Below are 24,420 nucleotides of genomic sequence, written 5' to 3' on the forward strand. Positions count from 1 at the left end.
AGGGTTAGAGGCAGATGCTTGGAGTTTAGAGTGGTAGAAAGTGGCTTTAGCAGCAGAGACAGAAGAGGAAAATGTAGAGAGGAGGGAGTGAAAGGATGCCAGGTCCGCAGGGGAGGCGAGTTTTCCTCCATTTCCGCTCGGCTGCCCGGAGCCCTGTTCTGTGAGCTCGCAGTGAGTCGTCGAGCCACGGAGCAGGAGGGGAGGACCGAGCCGGCCTGGAGGATAGGGGACAGAGGAGATCAAAGGATGCAGAGAGGGAGGAGAGGAGGGTTGAGGAGGCAGAATCAGGAGATAGGTTGGAGAAGGTTTGAGCAGAGGGAAGAGATGATAGGATGGAAGAGGAGAGAGTAGCGGGAGAGAGAGAGCGAAGGTTGGGACGGCGCAATACCATCCGAGTAGGGGGAGAGTGAGAAGTGTTGGATGAGAGCGAGAGGGAAAAGGATACAAGGTAGTGGTCGGAGACTTGGAGGGGAGTTGCAATGAGATTAGTGGAAGAACAGCATCTAGTAAAGATGAGGTCAAGCGTATTGCCTGCCTTGTGAGTAGGGGGGGAAGGTGAGAGGGTGAGGTCGAAAGAGGAGAGGAGTGGAAAGAAGGAGGCAGAGAGGAATGAGTCGAAGGTAGACGTGGGGAGGTTAAAGTCACCCAGAACTGTGAGAGGTGAGCCATCCTCAGGAAAGGAACTTATCAAGGCGTCAAGCTCATTGATGAACTCTCCAAGGGAACCTGGAGGGCGATAAATGATAAGGATGTTAAGCTTGAAAGGGCTGGTAACTGTGACAGCATGGAATTCAAATGAGGAGATAGACAGATGGGTCAGGGGAGAAAGAGAGAATGTCCACTTGGGAGAGATGAGGATTCCAGTGCCACCACCCCGCTGGCTCGATGCTCTAGGGGTATGCGAGAACACGTAGTCAGACGAGGAGAGAGCAGTAGGAGTAGCAGTGTTATCTGTGGTGATCCATGTTTCCGTCAGCGCCAGGAAGTCTAGGGACTGGAGGGTAGCATAGGCTGAGATGAACTCAGCCTTGTTGGCCGCAGACCGGCAGTTCCAGAGGCTGCCGGAGACCTGGAACTCCACGTGGGTCGTGGCGCGCTGGGACCACCAGGTTAGAGTGGCAGCGGCCACGCGGTGTGGAGCGTTTGTATGGCCTGTGCAGAGGAGAGAGAACAGGGATAGGCAGACACATAGTAGACAAGCTACAGAAGAGGCTACGCTAATGCAAATGAGATTGGAGTGACAAGTGGACTACACGTCTCGAATGTTCAGGAAGTTAAGCTTACGTTGCAAAAATGTTATTGACTAAGATGATACAGTACTGCTGGCTGGTGGAGTAGGCTAGCTAGCAGTGGCTGCGTTGTTGACTTTGAACGTGTAGCTGGCTAGGTAACCTCGGTAGTTTCAGTACTACACCTTGTCATGATACAAAGCAACTTTGTAGCTAGCTAGCTAACATAACACTAATCAAGACGTTCCTTGTAGTGTATTTAGTTTCAACAATGCTGCTCGTCGGTAATAGTTGGCTAGGTTAGGAAAAATGGCGTCGCGGGGACGGAAATAGCTGGCTAGCTAACCTCGATGGCTGGCTAGCTAACAATTATCAATTAACAATTATCAAGTTATGACAAAGACAACTAGGTAGCTAGCTAGGTAACACTGCACTAGTCTAATCGTTCCGTTGTTTAGTATTAGTAACTACAGCGCTGCTAGTCGGTAACGGATGGCTAGCTGGCAGTGGGTTAATGATGACTAGGTGTGTTGAGTAAGTCTGGCGCCGCGTCGCGGCTGGCTAGCACACCTCGATAATACTCAAACTCAAACTACACAATTATCTTAGATACAGAGACAGCACGGACAACTATGTAGCTGGCTAACTAACACTAACACCACACTAATCAAGTCGTTGCGTTGTAATGTAATAGTTTCTGCTAGTCGGTAGAAGTTGGCTAGCTAACGGTGATGACTAGCTAGCTAGCAGCTAGCAGTGTGATGCCGGGCTATCTACTGAGAATATTGCAAAATGTGCTTTCACCGAAAAGCTATTTTAAAATCGGACATATCGAGTGCATAGAGGAGTTCTGTATCTATAATTCTTAAAATAATTGTTATGCTTTTTGTGAACGTTTATCGTGAGTAATTTAGTAAATTTTTTGTAAATTCACCGGAAGTTTGCGTGGGGTATGCTAGTTCTGAACGTCACATGCTAATGTAAAAAGCTGGTTTTTTATATAAATATGAACTTGATTGAACAAAACATGCATGTATTGTATAACATAATGTCCTAGGTGTGTCATCTGATGAAGATCATCAAAGGTTAGTGCTGCATTTAGCTGTCTTCTGTGTTTTTGTGACATTATATGCTAGCTTGAAAAATGGGTGTCTGATTATTTCTGGCTGGGTACTCTGCTGACATAATCTAATGTTTTGCTTTCGTTGTAAAGCCTTTTTGAAATCGGACAGTGTGGTTAGATTAACGAGAGTCTTGTCTTTAAAATGCTGTAAAATAGTCATATGTTTGAGAAATTGAAGTAATAGCATTTCTAAGGTATTTGAATATCGCGCCACGGGATTACACTGGCTGTTGAGTAGGTGGGACGCAAGCCCATAGACGTTAACCTGTTGGGTCTAGGGGGCAGCATTTGCACGTCTGGATAAAAAAAATGTACCCGATTTAATCTGGTTACTAATCCTACCCAGTAACTAGAATATGCATATACTTATTATATATGGATAGAAAACACTCTAAAGTTTCCAAAACTGTTTGAATGGTGTCTGTGAGTATAACAGAACTCATTTGGCAGGCAAAACCCTGAGACATTTTCTGACAGGAAGTGGATACCTGATGTGTTGTATTGACTTTAAACCTATCCCATTGAAAAACACAGGGGTTTAGGAATATTTTGGCACTTCCTATTGCTTCCACTAGATGTCACCAGCCTTTACAAAGTGTTTTGAGTCTTCTGGAGGGAGATCTGACCGAACAAGAGCCATGGAACGGTGATGTCCCATTAGACACCTGGCGCGCTACTTCATGTTGGGTACCCTCGTTCCAATACGTTATAAAAGAGTATGCATTCGTCCACCTTGAATATTATTCATGTTCTGGTTAAAAAAGGCCCTAATGATTTATGCTATACAACGTTTGACATGTTTGAATGAACGGAAATATATTTTTTCCCCCTCGTTCATGACGGAAGTCCGGCTGGCTTACATCATGTGCTAACGAGACGGAGATTTTTGGACATAAATGATGAGCTTTTTTGAACAAAACTACATTCGTTATGGACCTGTGATACCTGGAAGTGACATCTGATGAAGAGAATCAAAGGTAATGGATTATTTACATAGTATTTTCGATTTTAGATCTCCCCAACATGACGTCTAGTCTGTATCGCAACGCGTATTTTTCTGGGCGCAGTGCTCAGATTATTGCAAAGTGTGATTTCCCAGTAAGGTTATTTTTAAATCTGGCAAGTTGATTGCGTTCAAGAGATGTAAATCTATAATTCTTTAAATGACAATATAATATTTTACCAATGTTTTCTAATTTTAATTATTTAATTTCTGACGCTGACTTGACTGCCGGTTATTGGAGGGAAACGATTTCCTCAACATCAATGCCATAGTAAAACGCTGTTTTTGTATATAAATATGAACTTGATAGAACTAAAAATGCATGCATTGTCTAACATAATGTCCTAGGAGTGTCATCTGATGGAGATTGTAAAAGGTTAGTGCATCATTTTAGCTGGTTTTATGGTTTTGGTGACCCTGTCTTTGACTTGACAAAACATTACACACAACTCTTGTAAATGTACTGTCCTAACATACTCTAAATTTATGCTTTCGCCGTAAAACCTTTTTGAAATCGTAAAACGTGGTTAGATTAAGGAGATGTTTATCTTTCAAATGGTGTAACATAGTTGTATTTTTGAAAAATTTGAATTTTGACATTTATTTGGATTCAAATTTGCCGCTCTTGAAATGCACCTGCTGTTGATGGAGTGCACCACGGGTGGCACGCTAGCGTCCCACCTAGCCCCAAGAGGTTAACCGGGGCCTTACAACCCCCGGGGAATTGGTCAAAGCATATAGTGAGTTTTGAGTTAATAACATTGGGATGAAAATTCTCGTGACAACTTGGTCCTTCGAGCCGGATCTCAATACCTGCCTCTGTCGTCCCAAGGAACTGCTGGAAACTGTGCACGGGTGGATCCGTAAGACAAAGACCTGACCTCTGAATTTAGGGTTTATTTCAGGCCAGTAGTGAACTGGTACGCGACAGAGGTGGTGACAAGATCCAACCTGCATTGAATTCTCAGCTGCATGAATAAGGTCAGTAGTCTTTATTCATGGATTTTGGGGGTAGGATCTAAACTTGCATTAGACGTATACATCGGTAAAAATCTTGTGTAGGTAAGGTGATAATTACTAAAGTCCAGGAGGATTCATATTCAGTATACCGTTTAAAAAAAGTTTATATAGAGAAAGTTCAAAAGTAACAAAGAATCTAGATAAATATAAAACGGGGGGCTGAGTATTGAACAAAATTGGGTCCGCAATGTCTCAAGGTAGTTGAGGCCATTACCAAAAGAAACTACCCCGTATCAAAATAGTCTGGGACTATTAGAGGAATATGGGAAGTAGTCTGGGACTATTAAAAATATATGGAAAATAGTCTGGGACTATTAGAGGAATATGGGAAGTAGTCTGGGACTATTAGAGGAATATGGGAAGTAGTCTGGGACTAGTAAAAATATATGGAAAATAGTCTGGGACTATTCAAAATATATGGGAAATAGTCTGGGACTATTAGGGGTATATGGGAAGTCGTCTGGGACTAGTAAAAATATATGGGAAGTAGTCTGGGACAAGTTAAAATATATAGATTGTAAGATTTAAGTATATAAACAGTAAAAGCACACACATAGATTGTGAGAATAAGCATAATAACAAGGAAGGTAATTGAATAACATGGGTGGTAAATCCTCAAAGGAGGTCCCGAAATTAACCGGGGATGAGAGGTATATGGAATCCAAGGATAAAAGGAACATTTATTTTGGCCCAAAATGGAGAAAGAAGTACGAACTTGATGGACGTTTAGATGTAGAAAAGCTAGAGTTGATGGTAAAACATAGACATGAAGATAGTGAAGAGGACAGGACAGTCAAAGCCCTGAGAAGGCTGCTGGAAGAACAGCGAAAGGAGAGAGAGGAACTACTGAAGTTGAGAGAGGAGAGTACTGAGCTAGTAAGGAGAAAGAGTGAGGATAGAGAGTTCAGAAAATTAACCCAAGAATGGGAAAAAGATAGACGGGGACTAGGACATAAGTGTGGAAGACCTAAGGCCCTCAGTAGACTGGATCCCCATAATCAGAGTCCAGGGAGAGAAAGAAGCCAGGGAGATTCAGAATGGATAGAGGAGGATGGGGAGAGTGGCCAGTACCCTATGATAGCATTGCCAAACCCACGGGCTGGGGATGATGGGGCACTGGCCACTCTGGATGTATACAGGGCATGGACACAGAGAGATGTGGTCCGAGCCGTAGAGGGTGTAGTGCATCCTAAGACAGGTATAGAAGGGTTCAGAAGAGAACTGGAAGGTCTAGCAGCCAGCTTTAAGCTAGACACAGGGGAGATTGAGAGAGCAGTAAGACAGCTGGTGGGGAAGGACTGGGCAGCAGTCCGGGGACAGTGGGTACCTGGACATAATGATTTGGTGGTATTGCCCTGGGCAGCAGATGGGCCATATGCCGACAAAATAGCACAGCTGTGTAATAATCTGAGGGAACACTATCACCGACATGCCTATTTTTCCAAGATCCACGAATGTAAGCAGGGAGACAGTGAGACCATAAGTCAGTACCTAGAGAGGCTGAAATATGTTTTCAATGCCAACGGTGGGTTAATAGAGCCACCGGGAGCCCAGGGGAACGATACAGCATATCACCAACAACTGAAAATAGCTTTCCTCAGTGGAATGCGCCCAGAGATAAGTCGTACCATAAAAAAGACTCTAGTAGGGTAGGGAACAGCAACTCTGGCAGAGGTAAAGAGATATGCCGTTCACTATGAGCAGGATGGGAAAAAACGACAGAATGAAAAAAGAACAGAAAAGAGCAGAGTACCTGGTAGCAACCCTAGGGGAAATAGCGGGGAGGAGCAGAGACTCTGTAGACAGGAGGGGAAAAACAGGGAAACACGATGACAGAGACGGAGAGAAGCGGTGTTTTAATTGCGATAAAACAGGACATTTCGCCAGGGACTGTAAAACACCCTGCAAATACTGTAACCAAGTAGGACACAATCACCGTATCTGCAGACATAAGGGGAAAGGCAGGCGTGACAATCGGGGTGGGAAGGGAGAGAAGAACAATAGGCGCCCACAGCCCGATTCAGGGAAGGAGGAAAAAGAGGATGAGGCATGACTAGATTCAGAGGAGGGGGAAGATCTGAGTGAACTAGACGAGGGGGTAACAGAACCAAATTGTGAAGTGTTTGAATTGGCAACCATTGATTTGGCATTACAACAGGAACAGAAACCACATTTGATATTGACGGTAATGGGAAAGAAAATACAATTTCTTTGTGACACAGGAGCATGCCGTACAGCGATCTGTGCTGCTGATAAACCTGAGGGAGTAAGAATATATGGGGAAAAGATTATAGTTCGCTCAGCTTCAGGACATCAATTCATGGAAAGGTTGTCCTCACCAATCAATTTAGAACATGAGCAGTCTGGAGGGGAGGCAACCGTCCCTGTCTTGATATCCAAATTGTGCCCTGTGAACCTGCTGGGACGTGATGTAATGACCAAATTAAATGTAGCCGTCACTCCCATTGAACGGGGAATGATGGCATACATTGTGCGAGATAACATGGTAGTTTGCGGGGAACCGTGCTATTGGTATAGTCAAGATCTGTTAACCTGTTGATTTCCCAGTAAGGTTATTTTTAAATCTGGCAAGTTGATTGCGTTCAAGAGATGTAAATCTATAATTCTTTAAATGACAATATAATATTTTACCAATGTTTTCTAATTTTAATTATTTAATTTGTGGTGCTGACTTGACTGCCGGTTATTGGAGGGAAACGATTTCCTCAACATCAATGCCATAGTAAAACGCTGTTTTTGGATATAAATATGAACTTGATAGAACTAAAAATGCATGCATTGTCTAACATAATGTCCTAGGAGTGTCATCTGATGGAGATTGTAAAAGGTAGTGCATCATTTTAGCTGGTTTTATGGTTTTGGTGACCCTGTCTTTGAATTGACAAAACATTACACACAGCTATTGTCAATGTACTCTCCTAACATAATCTAACTTTATGCTTTCGCTGTAAAACCTTTTTGAAATCGGACAAAGTGGTTAGATTAAGGAGATGTTTATCTTTCAAAGGGTGTAAAATAGTTGTATGTTTGAAAAATTTGAATTTTGACATTTATTTGGTTTCAAATTTGCCGCTCTTGAAATGCACCTGCTGTTGATGGAGTGCACCACGGGGGGGGACGCTAGCGTCCCACCTAGCCCATAGAGGTTAAGGGGGGAGTAACGGATAATCCTAAAACCTTGATGGAACTTGCGGATGATGCAGTACCAGGCCTCACTAAAATGCCCCCCGATGACTTACACTGCCCTCTCCGGTATAATAGACACCCAGGCCCCAATCCAGTCTATGAGGAGGCATTACTTAAAACCACAGAGAGAATTATAGGGCTAAAGTGGTTCCACTATGACAGTACACATGCAGCAGGGGAGTAGAGCCACAGCCTCAGACACAAAGACTGTTCAGGGAAAGGTGTGGCCCCCATGTCTCTCTTGCGAAAGAACCTTCAGAAGGGTGGGAGGACATTTCAGTGGATATCTAAGGGAAAGAGAATCACAGACTGGGCAGACATGATGAGTGGAGATCAGCATAGTCCATCAACCGATAGATATCGTAGGAAGCTAAATTGGAGAGCAAATAGTGTTCCTGTGGTACATTTGAGTGAATGTGGGAGGTACTGAGGAGAGGCATGAAAATAAGGGAGAGCCGCACACCCTAGGAGCTCAGATGCAACGTTTCGTTGCTTTGATGCAACATTTCGACAGCCAAGCTGTCTTCATCAGGGTATAATCCGAGGAGGGTATAACTGAGGAGAGGCATACCTGTTAACTGAAGTTACCTGTTAACCTCTATGGGACCGGCGGGACGAATTCGTCCCACCTACGTAACATCCACTGCCAGCCTGTGGCGCGATTTTCAAAATCTTCAAAATCCTATTACTTCAATTTCTCAAACATATGACTATTTTACAGCCATTTAAAGATAAGACTCTCGTTAATCTAACCACACTGTCCGATTTCAAAAAGGCTTTACAACGAAAGCAAAACATTAGATTATGTCAGCAGAGTACCAAGCCAGAAATAATCAGACACCCATTTTTCAAGCCAGCATATAATGTCACCAAAACCCAGAAGACAGCTAAATGCAGCACTCACCTTTGATGATCTTCATCAGATGACAACCCTAGGACATTATGTTATACAATACATGCATGTTTTGTTCAATCAAGTTCATATTTATATCAAAAACCAGCTTTTTACATTAGCATGTGACGTTCAGAACTAGCATACCCCCGCAAACTTACGGGGAATTCGCTAACATTTTACTAAATTACTCACGATAAACGTTCACAAAAAGCATAACAATTATTTTAAGAATTATAGATACAGACCTCCTCTATGCACTCGATATGTCCGATTTTAAAATAGCTTTTGGTGAAAGCACATTTTGCAATATTCTAAGTACATAGCCCAGGCATCACGGGCTCGCTATTTAGACACCCGGCAAGTTTAGCACTCACCATAATCATATTTACTATTATAAAAATGTCATTACCTTTTGTTGTCTTCGTCAGAATGCACACCCAGGACGTCTACTTCAATAACAAATGTTGGTTTGGTCCAAAATAATCCATCGTTATATCCGAATAGCGGCGTTTTGTTCGTGCGTTCCAGACACTATCCGAAATAGTAAAGAAGTGTCGCGCTTGGCGCAATTCCCGACAATAAAATTCAAAGTATTCCATTGCCGTACGTCGAAGCATGTCAACCGCTGTTTAAAATCAATTTTTACATCATTTTTCTCGTAGAAAAGCGATAAAATTCCGACAGGGAATCTCCTTTTCGGCAAACAGAGGAAAAAATCCCAAAGGCGGGGGCGGTCGGGGTCACGCGCATAAGCTAGTGTCTCTTGATGGGCCACTTGAGAAAGGCGATAATGTGTTTCAGCCTGGGGCTGGAATGACGACATTCTCTTTTTTCCCGGGCTCTGAGAGCCTATGGACGACGTGGGAAGTGTCACGTTAGAGCAGAGATCCTTAGTAAATGATAGAGATGGCAAAGAAGTTCCAGAAATGGTCAGACAGGCCACTTCCTGTAAAGGAATCTCTCAGGTTTTGACCTGCCATTTGAGTTCTGTTATAATCACAGACACCATTCAAACAGTTTTAGAAACTTTAGGGTGTTTTCTATCCACAAGTATTAATTATATGCATATCCTAGCTTCTGAGTTTGAGTAGTAGGCCGTTTAAAATGGGCACAAATCCTAAGCGAACGTCAAGAGGTTAACCTGTTAGGGCTAGGGGGCAGCATTGACACGGCTGGATAAAAAACATACCCGATTTAATCTGGTTACCACTCCTACTCAGTAACTAGAATATGCATATACTTATTACATATGGATAGAAAACACCCTAAATTTTCTAAAACTGTTTGAATGGTGTCTGTGAGTATAACAGAACTCAAATGGCAGGTCAAAACCTGAGAGATTCCTTTACAGGAAGTGGCCTGTCTGACCATTTCTGGAACTTCTTTGCCATCTCTATCATTTACTAAGGATCTCTGCTCTAACGTGACACTTCCCACGTCGTCCATAGGCTCTCAGAGCCCGGGAAAAAAGAGAATGTCGTCATTCCAGCCCCAGGCTGAAACACATTATCGCCTTTCTCAAGTGGCCCATCAAGAGACACTAGCTTATGCGCGTGACCCCGACCGCCCCCGCCTTTGGGATTTTTTCCTCTGTTTGCCGAAAAGGAGATTCCCTGTCGGAATTTTATCGCTTTCTACGAGAAAAATGACGTAAAAATTGATTTTAAACAGCGGTTGACATGCTTCGACGTACGGCAATTGAATACTTTGAATTTTATTGTCAGGAATTGCGCCAAGCGCGCGACACTTCTTTACTATTTCGGATAGTGTCTGGAACGCACGAACAAAACGCCGCTATTCGGATATAACGATGGATTATTTTGGACCAAACCAACATTTGTTATTGAAGTAGACGTCCTGGGTGTGCATTCTGACGAAGACAACAAAAGGTAATGACATTTCTATAATAGTAAATATGATTATGGTGAGTGCTAAACTTGCCGGGTGTCTAAATAGCGAGCCCGTGATGCCTGGGCTATGTACTTAGAATATTGCAAAATGTGCTTTCACCAAAAGCTATTTTAAAATCGGACATATCGAGTGCATAGAGGAGGTCTGTATCTATAATTCTTAAAATAATTGTTATGCTTTTTGTGAACGTTTATCGTGAGTAATTTAGTAAAATGTTAGCGAATTCCCCGTAAGTTTGCGGGGGGTATGCTAGTTCTGAACGTCACATGCTAATGTAAAAAGCTGGTTTTTGATATAAATATGAACTTGATTGAACAAAACATGCATGTATTGTATAACATAATGTCCTAGGGTTGTCATCTGATGAAGATCATCAAAGGTGAGTGCTGCATTTAGCTGTCTTCTGGGTTTTGGTGACATTATATGCTGGCTTGAAAAATGGGTGTCTGATTATTTCTGGCTTGGTACTCTGCTGACATAATCTAATGTTTTGCTTTCGTTGTAAAGCCTTTTTGAAATCGGACAGTGTGGTTAGATTAACGAGAGTCTTATCTTTAAATGGCTGTAAAATAGTCATATGTTTGAGAAATTGAAGTAATAGGATTTCTAAGGTTTTTGAATAACGCGCCACCGGATTCGACTGGCTGTTGAGTGGGTGAGACTCAAGCGTCCCACCTAGCCCTGAGAGGTTAAAAGAGGAAGTAAACATAGACAAAGCTATATTAAAATTGTCAGTCTAGAGCACCAGTGAAAGGGATTTCGAAATGGGAGAAGTTAGGAGCAATTTATATAAGGACTGTATTTGGTATCATGATAAGTTACCAATTCTACCTAAGTCATTGTTTAGAGATGCGGCAAGATTGACACATGGGCAGAGCCATGTGTCAACAGGGGGATAGTAGAGCAGGTTCGGAAACACTTTGTGGCCTATTGGATAACAAACTACTTAAAAACATTTTTTATAATAAATAAGTATATTAAATGGGAAGAAGCGGTCCCAACTTACTGGGTGGACAAGATTAGGGTAGTTGGTTTACTAGGATCTATCTCTTTAAATAATGGATTACATTTTAGCTGATCAGGTAAACCATATAGAATGCCAGAGTTAGGGAGGCCAGAACAGGTAGACATAGAAGTTGAAGATATACTAACAGCACACATGGTTAACCAAACCCGTATGTCCGAGACTTTGTGTCCAACAGGTGAATTACAGGAGAAGATGATTCACTCAATCCAACCAGGAGACTGGGTGTGGATCCAGTCCCTGAGGAGAAAAGAACTGGAAGCAGCCACGGTGGGAGGGCCCATACCAAGTGTTCCTGGTAATAGCCTTCACGGTGAGAATAGCTGAAAGAGCTACCTGGGTTCATATCACACATTGCGGGAGGGTAAGACACACTGACACTGTCGAACAATCACAGAGTTAGGAGAAGAACCGAATACCAATAAGGTTCGGGGGTTACCTCTCTAATGAAGATTCCCAAACCTGCCCGATCCTCACTGTGTGCGTTCATAGAAGTGAAAGTGTGGGTTGGCCTCTAGCCAGTGATATATTCTCCGGGAGGGGTGGGGCTTTACAGGGGTACTGGTCAGTCTGAGCTGTCTGATTGTGGGAGCCATATTCCTAATACACCATGAACCACTCGAGAAGTCAGAAAGTGGTAACTTGACCCATAGTGTAGAAGATGAGGAGTTTTTATGGCCTAGGTACAAAAGGTCACTCGATCTGGATAAAAAGGAAGTGAGAGTAGAGTTAGGGAAGGATGTCTCAATAGAGTTCTATGCAGACCAAATGGGGTCCCTAACCTCCTGGCAGTCTAGGACTCGGACTTCATGGGGAAGATATCTGTGTAGATCCCGGTGTAACTCATGGAATCAGGTCATAGCTCACACAGAGAGAGAAGGCTATGTCAATCCACACACCCAATATAGAAACAGATGGAGTATAGTGAAGGCCAGGGTTTTTGACTGCAATCCAGAGCAAGGGAAGTATTGCTTGAAGATAGGAATGACCATTAAAAGCATAAAGAAAGAGGATTTAGGGTTATGGTATGTTGGCCTTGACCAGACCATTGTCGACACTGCGATACCATTCCGAGTTGTAAAGGTTAGGACAGGAGATAGTTCTACCGCAAGCCAGAATACCAGTAGTACCCCTGATAAAACGGACATTACCCGTGTAGTCATCCAGAGCCAAGGACCGGTGAGGATAGTTCAGACGAAAGATCTTAAGGAAGTGATTGAGGTGGAGACTTGGTTTGGGGATTCCAACCTATGGCTGGAATGGATTCAGTATACAGCTAGATCAGTAGCTAAAGAAGAAGGTTATGCCTGCGCAACAGCCAAACTTCAGTTGACAACCATCCCCTTTCTACTCGATGGAATTAATTTACCAAGGGGAATGGCCTGTATGGTAAAGCTGTTCATGAAGGCAAGGATGCCAGACAGTTGCACTGATCTGCATTATCTGTATCCTATGTGCCCATTAGATTTGTAAGTCGATTTGTAAGTCGCTCTGGATAAGAGCGTCCGCTAAATGACTTAAATGTAAATGTAAATTAGATCCAGACTTCCCCCTTTCACAGTCGCAGGAGGAGACTATTATTGTGTGGCTCGACACAACACACACGGATGGAACGTAGGGGAAGTAAGAACATGCAATAGGACAGAGAATGTTACAAATGACGAGACAATGAGGGACCTGACTGGGTGGTTGAGTTCCGAGGACTTTAGTAAGATAAAAAGGCAGAGAGCGGATGTCTGGTGGTTGTGTGGAGGTATGAAGCTGTGGCCAAACCTGCCTGCAAATTGGACTGGTATTTGTGCATTGGTACAGTTAGGCATGCCCTTCACCCTTATACAACACAAAGACCTAGTGCCAGGTGAAAGAGAGGGGAGGAGTGCTCCGTCAGGGTCCTTTGACGATAGAATTTACATTGATAGCATTGGGGTTCCAAGGGGGGTGCCTGATGAGTTTAAAGCTAGGAATCAGATATGGGCTGGATTGGAATCAAAAAATGTTTGGTGGTCGACTCTCAATAAAAATGTGGATTGGATAAATTACATTTATTATAACCAACAGCGTTTCATCAACTATACCAGAGAGGCAATTCAAGGGTTAGCAGAACAGACAGCTTTGACCACTTTGATGGTATTGCAGAATAGAATACCTTTGGATATGCTTCTGGCTGAAAAGGGTGGTGTGTGTGTGATGTTCAGATCTGAATGCTGTACTTTCATCCCTGAGAACACAGCTCCAGATGGATCAGTGACCAAGGCCCTGGCCGGTCTAAACAATTTAGCTCAGGAGATAGCAGAAAATTCAGGGGTGGACACGGCACTCACGGGATGGTTTGATAGTACGTTCGGAAAATGGAAAAAGGTTGTAATCACTGTGTTGTGGGCTGCTTTCACCTGTATGACTGTGTTGATATTATGTGGTTGTTGTTTGGTCCCTTGTGCGAGAGGTCTCATTTCCAGGGCTCTGGAAAGATCGATGACGGAGCAGATGGTGAGATACGGACCGATTCCAAGTTCAGACCAGTGGGATGACAAATACCAACTGCCGAGCCTGGCGGAGGATTCATTCAATTAGGAGGAGCCCATGTTAGACGAGACCATCTTTAATGTTTAGGAAGACTGTTTCTCTAAATGAAGGTCATAGCAAAAATCCTAATCCGAAGAGTTATGACTGGACATAGGCTTAGAACAGTCATTGATAAGTATGTAATGAAATACATGTATTTTTTTTTTTTGATTTAGTTTGATTTTGTGTGACATTTCTGAATCCAATAAAAATAGATGTGTTATAGTGTATGTGAAATATTTAGCCAATAGGGTGGATTGTAATGGAAATAATATGATTAAAGGTTTGACTAAATGATTTCACCCTGAAAAGGTATAACCGAGTGATTATAAGATGAATGTACTAATGTGTGTGTGTCGGAAAAGTTGAAGCCTAATGATTTAGCAATGTAAGCAACCAGACAGCAGACAACTTGTGACCACTGTGAAACTGATAACAGGAAGAAGGTCTCCCCAACCAGGGAGGGGAGAAACCTTTAGGCTCGCAGTAGATTATGTAACATGGGGCAGGATATGATAAGCAATGTATGAGATGGAGAAGACTTGTAAATAAGCATTGACAGTGTTAACCTGTTGGGTCTAGGGGGCAGCATTTGCACGTCTGGATAAAAAAAATGTACCCGATTTAATCTGGTTACTAATCCTACCCAGTAACTAGAATATGCATATACTTATTATATATGGATAGAAAACACTCTAAAGTTTCCAAAACTGTTTGAATGGTGTCTGTGAGTATAACAGAACTCATTTGGCAGGCAAAACCCTGAGACATTTTCTGACAGGAAGTGGATACCTGATGTGTTGTATTGACTTTAAACCTATCCCATTGAAAAACACAGGGGTTTAGGAATATTTTGGCACTTCCTATTGCTTCCACTAGATGTCACCAGCCTTTACAAAGTGTTTTGAGTCTTCTGGAGGGAGATCTGACCGAACAAGAGCCATGGAACGGTGATGTCCCATTAGACACCTGGCGCGCTACTTCATGTTGGGTACCCTCGTTCCAATACGTTATAAAAGACTATGCATTCGTCCACCTTGAATATTATTCATGTTCTGGTTAAAAAAGGCCCTAATGATTTATGCTATACAACGTTTGACATGTTTGAACGAACGGAAATATATTTTTTCCCCTCGTTCATGACGAGAAGTCCGGCTGGCTTACATCATGTGCTAACGAGACGGAGATTTTTGGACATAAATGATGAGCTTTTTTGAACAAAACTACATTCGTTATGGACCTGTGATACCTGGAAGTGACATCTGATGAAGAGAATCAAAGGTAATGGATTATTTACATAGTATTTTCGATTTTAGATCTCCCCAACATGACGTCTAGTCTGTATCGCAACGCGTATTTTTCTGGGCACAGTGCTCAGATTATTGCAAAGTGTGATTTCCCAGTAAGGTTATTTTTAAATCTGGCAAGTTGATTGCGTTCAAAAGATGTAAATCTATAATTCTTTAAATGACAATATAATATTTTACCAATGTTTTCTAATTTTAATTATTTAATTTGTGACGCTGACTTGACTGCCGGTTATTGGAGGGAAACGATTTCCTCAACATCAATGCCATAGTAAAACGCTGTTTTTGGATATAAATATCAACTTGATAGAACTAAAAATGCATGCATTGTCTAACATAATGTCCTAGGAGTGTCATCTGATGGAGATTGTAAAAGGTTAGTGTATCATTTTAGCTGGTTTTATGGTTTTGGTGACCCTGTCTTTGACTTGACAAAACATTACACACAACTCTTGTAAATGTACTGTCCTAACATACTCTAAATTTATGCTTTCGCCGTAAAACCTTTTTGAAATCGTAAAACGTGGTTAGATTAAGGAGATGTTTATCTTTCAAATGGTGTAACATAGTTGTATTTTTGAAAAATTTGAATTTTGACATTTATTTGGATTCAAATTTGCCGCTCTTGAAATGCACCTGCTGTTGATGGAGTGCACCACGGGTGGCACGCTAGCGTCCCACCTAGCCCCAAGAGGTTAAAGAAGAGGAGGGGCATTTGTAAGGGGTATGACATATGGTATGACCAAATGTCAGGTATAAAAGGCTGTGTACATTGTATGATATGCAGAGCTCTTGTAAATAATCATTCTGACCAATTGTAGGCTGGCTCTCCGTCTGCTTCATTCAACCAGAATCTTACACCCTCTGGTGGGCAGTCTGAGTAGTTTAATTGAAGTTCGGTTTATGAACATTGGGAACAGAATTCCAATGACAATTTGGTTCTTCGAGCCGGATTCCAACATCTGTCCCTGTCTTCCTAAGGTAACACGCCGAAAACCGTGCACGGGCAGGTCATTGACTCGTAAACTGTCCTGTCCCCTGAAATTGGGGTTCCATATCAGGCCGGTAAATATCTAAGGTCGACAGGGACGGTGACGGAATCCAACCTACATTGCTTTTCCCAGCCTACAAGACAAAGGTCAGTAAATCTTTATTTACGCGGATTTGGGGAGTAATACCTTTATGATTGCATGTAGTGGATAAGGGAGTTAGTGTAGTCTAGGTGTTAAACACCGAAATATCCGTTGGGGCATACTAACCTGGTGACCTGTCTTTAGAATATTGTGTGGAGAACCCTGATATAGGTAGTATTCTATGCAATTGGAAGAGAGGAATTGGGTGTAGAGCCATCCTAGGCAAGGTGTGGGGGGGTCCGTAATGACCCTAGGTATCTGTGGCCACTACCAATGTAAACTATCTAATGTTGAGACCTAAAGGTTAAACTGGTCGATATACATTAGGCAAGCTAATGCGCATAGATCTAAAGGATAACTGATCTAGAGTATATTAGCGGGGAGGGTAGTCGAGATCTAACAGGGCGCAAAAATTGGTCTGACTATTCTATGGAAGGAGGAAGCACACACACATAGATTGTGAGAAGTGAAAAGCACATACACAGAGATCGTGTGCATAGAGTGTGAGCACCCACACAGAGAGGAGTGATAAACACATAGATTGTGATACACATAGAAGGTTTAAATGGAAACAGAGTAAAAGTATATATACATAGATTAAAGATAATAACAGATAATAGAAACACACGCATAGATTGTGCAGCCTAATAATAAATAGTTATTGAATAACCATGGGTGGCAAACCCTCAAAGGAGGTGCAGGAATTAACTGGAGATGAGCAGTATATGGAGTTAAATGTTATAAAATAAATATTTATTTCAGTCCGATGTGGAGAAGGAAGTATGAATTTGATGGAAGTTTGGACATAGAAAAGTCGGGACTAATGATAAGAAAGATACATAAGGTATGTGGGGACAAGACAGGGAAACAGCAGGTCGAGGGTTAGACATAGCCAGGGTGTGGCTGTCTGAAGCCTGGAGAAGAAGGCGAGAAGGCAAGTGTAGAGAAAGAGAGAGAGAAAGTTGAAGAAGGATATCAGCAGCGAAAAAATGATGTGCGTGTGAGATAGGTTTACTGACCAGTTAAAAGTAACTTGTCTATGTGTGAGACCTAATAACTTATCAAAAGTCACAATAGTAATTATTCCTAAATTCTGAGAAGGGGAAAAAGAGACAGAAACAACGAGGAAGAGAGCAGAGGGTGAAAAGAACAAGGAACTTACTACGAAAGTTGAAAAGTAGGTTTGGCAATTTACATGGTACTTTTAAGTCTTGGACATTTCATAATTGTGAAGCCGAAAGAGAAGAGACAGTTGAAAAGTTGGTTTTACTCTTACGATAGAGGAAAGGCAGAACGTTGTTGGAGTAGAGGTTATATATTTTTTAGATTGTTTAGTTAACAATAGTGAATTTGAGCAGGAAGTAATGTATTCTAACATTATAATCTGTTTCCATTACGTGGAACAATGTCAGGTCAGTAAAGTGAATTGCAGGTTGAGTTAATTTTTATTTTACAGGGACGGTGCACCTTAATCACAGTAGTGTGTGTCTAATGGCAGGGTATTCCACAAAGGGGAAGCTCTTACACTGAAAGCAGATTGAATTAATAACCTCTTACATCTAGATGTTCCGCTAGCGGAACACCGCTCCAATATCCAATGATGGGCGTGGCGCGAATTACAAACTCCTCGAAAATCCAAAAACTTCAATTTTTCAAACATATGACTATTTTACACCATTTTAAAGACAAGACTCTCCTTTATCTAACCACATTGTCCGATTTGAAAAAGGCTTTACAACGAAAGCAAAACATTAGATTATGTCAGGAGAGTACCCAGCCAGAAATAATCACACACCCATTTTTCAAGCTAGCATATAATGTCACAAAAACCAAAACCACAGCTAAATGCAGCACTAACCTTTGATCTTCATCAGATGACACTCCTAGGACATTATGTTATACAATACATGCATGTTTTGTTCAATCACATTCATATTTATATCAAAAACCAGCTTTTTACATTAGCATGTGATGTTCAGAACTAGCATACCCACCGAAACTTCCGGTGAATTTACTAAATTACTCACGATAAACGTTCACAAAAAACATTAATTAAATTAAAACATATATTAAAATTGTCAGTCTAGAGCACCAGTGAAAGGGATTTCGAAATGGGAGAAGTTAGGAGCAATTTATATAAGGACGATATTTGGTATCATGGTAAATTACCAATACTACCTAAGTCATTGTTTAGAGATGCGGCAAGATTGACACATGGGCAGAGCCATGTGTCAACAGGGGGGATAGTAGAGCAGGTTCGGAAACACTTTGTGGCCTATTGGATAACGAACTACTTAATCAAAAAAACCTTTTTTATAATAGATAAGTATATTAAATGGGAAGAAGCGGTCCCAACTTACTGGGTGGACACGATTAGGGTAGTTTGTTTACTAGGATCTATCTCTTTAAATAATGGATTACATTTTAGGTGATCAGGTAACCCATATAGAATGCCAGAGTTAGGGAGGCCAGAACAGGTAGACATAGAAGTTGAAGATATACTAACAGAACACATGGTTAACCAAACCCGTATGTCCGAGACTTTGTGTCCAACAGGTGAATTACAGGAGAAGATGATTCACTCAATCCAACCAGGAGACTGGGTGTGGATCCAGTCCCTGAGGAGAAAAGAACTGGAAGCAGCCACGGTGGGAGGGCCCATACAAGTGTTCCTGGTAATAGCCTTTGTGGTGAGAATAGCTGAAAGAGCTACCTGTGTTCATATCACACATTGCGGGAGGGTAAGACACACTGACACTGTCGAACAATCACAGAGTTAGGAGAAGAACCGAATACCAATAAGGTTCGGGGGTTACCTCTCTAACAAAGATTCCCTAACCCGCCCGATCCTCACTGTGTGCGTTCATAGAAGTGAAAGTGTGGGTTGGCCTCTAGCCAGTGATATATTCTCCGGGAGGGGGTGGGGCTTTACAGGGGTACTGGTCAGTCTGAGCTGTCTGATTGTGGGAGCCATATTGGGCCAACTCTTTTCTCTGTATACATCAATGATGTCACTCTTGCTGCTGGTGAATCTCTGATCCACCTCTACGCAGACGACCCCATTCTGTATACTTCTGGCCATTCTTTGGACACTGTGTTAACCTCTTGGGGCTAGGTGGGACGCTAGCGTGCCACCCGTGGTGCACTCCATCAACAGCAGGTGCATTTCAAGAGCGGCAAATTTGAATCCAAATAAATGTCAAAATTCAAATTTTTCAAAAATACAACTATGTTACACCATTTGAAAGATAAACATCTCCTTAATCTAACCACGTTTTACGATTTCAAAAAGGTTTTACGGCGAAAGCATAAATTTAGAGTATGTTAGGACAGTACATTTACAAGAGTTGTGTGTAATGTTTTGTCAAGTCAAAGACAGGGTCACCAAAACCATAAAACCAGCTAAAATGATACACTAACCTTTTACAATCTCCATCAGATGACACTCCTAGGACATTATGTTAGACAATGCATGCATTTTTAGTTCTATCAAGTTGATATTTATATCCAAAAACAGCGTTTTACTATGGCATTGATGTTGAGGAAATCGTTTCCCTCCAATAACCGGCAGTCAAGTCAGCGTCACAAATTAAATAATTAAAATTAGAAAACATTGGTAAAATATTATATTGTCATTTAAAGAATTATAGATTTACATCTTTTGAACGCAATCAACTTGCCAGATTTAAAAATAACCTTACTGGGAAATCACACTTTGCAATAATCTGAGCACTGTGCCCAGAAAAATACGCGTTGCGATACAGACTAGACGTCATGTTGGGGAGATCTAAAATCGAAAATACTATGTAAATAATCCATTACCTTTGATTCTCTTCATCAGATGTCACTTCCAGGTATCACAGGTCCATAACGAATGTAGTTTTGTTCAAAAAAGCTCATCATTTATGTCCAAAAATCTCCGTCTCGTTAGCACATGATGTAAGCCAGCCGGACTTCTCGTCATGAACGAGGGGAAAAAATATATTTCCGTTCGTTCAAACATGTCAAACGTTGTATAGCATAAATCATTAGGGCCTTTTTTAACCAGAACATGAATAATATTCAAGGTGGACGAATGCATAGTCTTTTATAACGTATTGGAACGAGGGTACCCAACATGAAGTAGCGCGCCAGGTGTCTAATGGGACATCACCGTTCCATGGCTCTTGTTCGGTCAGATCTCCCTCCAGAAGACTCAAAACACTTTGTAAAGGCTGGTGACATCTAGTGGAAGCAATAGGAAGTGCCAAAATATTCCTAAACCCCTGTGTTTTTCAATGGGATAGGTTTAAAGTCAATACAACACATCAGGTATCCACTTCCTGTCAGAAAATGTCTCAGGGTTTTGCCTGCCAAATGAGTTCTGTTATACTCACAGACACCATTCAAACAGTTTTGGAAACTTTAGAGTGTTTTCTATCCATATATAATAAGTATATGCATATTCTAGTTACTGGGTAGGATTAGTAACCAGATTAAATCGGGTACATTTTTTTATCCAGACGTGCAAATGCTGCCCCTAGACCCAACAGGTTAACCTCTTAGGGCTAGGGGCAGTATTTACACCGCCGGATAAAAACCGTACCCGACTTAATCTGGTTACTACTCCTACCCAGTAACTAGAATATGCATATAGTTATTAGATATGGATAGAAAACACCCTAAAGTTTCAAAAACCGTTTGAATGGTGTCTGTGAGTATAACAGAACTCATATGGCAGCCAAAAACTTGAGAGATTCCTTTACAGGAAGTGGCCTGTCTGACCATTTATTGGCTTTCTATGACATCTCTTTCCAAAAACAAAGGATCTCTGCGGTAACGTGACACTTCCCACGGCTCCCATAGGCTCTCAGAGCCCGGGAAAAAGCTGAATGTCGTCATTCCAGCCCCAGGCTGAAACAAATTATCGCCTTTGTCAAGTGGCCGATCAGGGGACAGTGGGCTTAGGCGCGTACACTGGTCGCCCCCGTCTTTCTTTTTTTCCCTCTATTTACCGAAACGCAGATTCCCGGTCGGAATATTATCGCTTTTTTACGAGATAAATTGCATAAAAATTGATTTTAAACAGCGGTTGACATGCTTCGAAGTACGGTAATGGAATATTTAGAATTTGTTTGTCACGAAATGCGCCATGCTCGTAACCCTGATTTACCATTTCGGATAGTGTCTAGAACGCACAAACAAAACGCCGCTGTTTGGATATAACGATGGATTATTTGGGACCAATCCAACATTTGTTATTGAAGTAGAAGTCCTGGGAGTGCATTCTGATGAAGAACACCAAAGGTAATAACATTTTTGTTATAGTAAATCAGATTTTGGTGAAGGCTAAACTTGCTGGGTGTCTAAATAGCTAGCCCGTGATGGCTGGGCTATGTACATAGAATATTGCAAAATGTGCTTTCACCAAAAATCTATTTTAAAATCGGACATATCGAGTGCATAGAGGAGTTCTGTATCTATCATTCTTAACCTCTCTGGGCTAGGCGGGACGAATTCGTCCCGGCAAGTTTAGCACATAATCTAATGCTTTGCTTTTGTTGTAAAGCCTTTTTGAAATCGGACAGTGTGGTTAGATTAATGAGAGTCTTGTCTTTAAATAGCTGTAAAATAGTCATATGTTTGAGAAATTGAAGTAATAGGATTTTTAAGGTTTTGAAAATCGCGCCACAGGCTTCAAGTGGCTGTTACGTAGGTGGGACGAATTCGTCCCGCCTAGCCCATAGAGGCTAATAAAGACACTTATAGTACAATATTATGGGGAATAGGAATGAGAGGGCTACTTACACCATTTTGGGAAGGGATCACAGCAGTGATTGAATGAGGATATGAGGCATGAGTTGAGGTGTTCAGAGGCTTGACCAGTGCAGGACAGTATTTGACTGGGAAGACAATAACACAAAAACACTACACAGTGAGACAAAAGAGCTAAGAATGAGTTAGTCCAAGCAAGAAGTCAAATCATAGATGTGTAATAATGTGATTGTGATTGTGATTGTGATTGACTCTACATAAAGTCATGAGAGAAAAATTGACAGGGGTTTCCTCACAGTACTTGGAGAGGAAACATTCAATGTGCCAGTGGATGAGTGGGCCACATGAGACGTGGCTTCCAGTTCATGTGAGGAGGTAGTTGACAATGGTAGTGGAGTGGTCATCACTTGTTAACCTGTTTGGGCTAGGGGGCAGTATTGAGAATTTTGGAAAAAATATGTGCCCATTTTTAACTGCCTCCTACACCAACTCAGAAGCTAGAATATGCATATTATTGTTCAGGTTTGGATAGAAAACACCCTAAAGTTTCTAAAACTGTTTGAATGGTGTCTGTGAGTATAACAGAACTCCTATGGCAGGCAAAAACCTGACAAGGTTTCATGCAGGAAGTGGCCTGTTTGACAAGGAGTCGTGCGTCTTGCATCTGTTTATTGAAGAGTAAGGATCTTAGCTGTAACGTGACAATTCCCAGGGCTCCAATAGGCTCTCAGGACCCGGGAAAATCATGAAGGTTGACGAGGCAGCCTCAGGCTGAAACAGATTATCACCTCATCCAAGTGTCCCATTAGGTGACAATGGAATGAGGCGCGTGCGCGATTATCCCCCGTGGAGTATTTTAATTCGGCTGTTTAGTTTATTGCAGATTCCCGGTCGGAATATTATCGCTTTTCTATGAGATAAATGGCATAAAAATTGGTTTTAAACAGCGGTTGACATGCTTCGAAGTACGGTAATGGAATATTTAGACATTTTTTGTCACGCCATGCGCCATGCGCGCGACCGTGGATTACCATTCGTATAGTGTCTAGAACGCACAAACAAAACGACGCTATTTGGATATAACTATGGATTATTTGGGACCAAACCTACATTTGTTATTGAAGTAGAAGTCCTGGGCGTGCATTCTGACGAAGAACAGGAAAGGTAAGAACATTTTTCTTATAGGAAATGTTATTATGGTAAAGGCTAATCTTGCCGGGTGTCTAAATAGCTAGCCGTGATGGCTGGGCTATGTACTTAGAATATTGCAAAATGTGCTTCATCCGAAAAGCTATTTTAAAATCGTACATATCGAGTGCATAGAAGAGTAATGTATCTATAATTCTTAAAATAATTGTTATGCTTTTTTGTGAACGTTTATCGTGAGTAATTTAGCAAACTGTTAGTAAATTCCCCGGAAGTTTGCTTTTTTCTGAACGTCACATGCTAATGTAAAAAGCTGTTTTTTGATATAAATATGAACTTGATTGAACAGACATGCATGTATTGTATAACATAATGTCCTAGGTGTGTCATCTGATGAAGATCATAAAAGGTTAGTGCTGCATTTAGCTGTGGTTTGGGTTTTGGTGACATTATATGCTAGCTTGAAAAATGGGTGTCTGATTATTTCTGGCTGGGCACTCTCCTGACATCATCTAATGTTTTGCTTTCGTTGTAAAGCCTTTTTGAAATCGGACAGTGTGGTTAGATAAACGAGAGTCTTGTCTTTAAATAGCTGTAAAATAGTCATATGTTTGAGAAATTGAAGTAATAGTATTTCAAACGATTCAAAAATCGCGCCACTGGATTACACTGGCTGTTACGTAGGTGGGACGAATTCGTCCCGCCTAGCCCATAGAGGTTAAACCATGGAACAGGAGGGGACTCTGGAAATACAAATAGCAGATACGTTCCCTTGAAGCTGAGCCATCGTAGGTTAGAACAACAAGTTTGTCCATGAAGATAAACACGGAATTAAAATATCGCCCACTTGGCAAATCAAAGTAGCCCAAGAAACTTTTTCTGAATAAAGCCCTGATCATGCACATACAGTACCTGATGATAACTGAGAACGGCAAGCAGACTGGTGGCAACCATAGGTCCCAGAGTGGGGGGGGGGCAATTTTTTTTGCCCTGGGGCCCAGAGTTTGTCCATCTCTGTTGACCTAACCAGGAAATCTCTGGACCCTATAAGGTATGACAGTGATGAATCAGTTGTAAAAGGTTTTGTAAGGGCTCTGATGGAACCA

Source organism: Salmo salar, unplaced genomic scaffold, assembly GCF_905237065.1.
Source record: "Salmo salar unplaced genomic scaffold, Ssal_v3.1, whole genome shotgun sequence".
Classification (NCBI taxonomy): domain Eukaryota; kingdom Metazoa; phylum Chordata; class Actinopteri; order Salmoniformes; family Salmonidae; genus Salmo; species Salmo salar.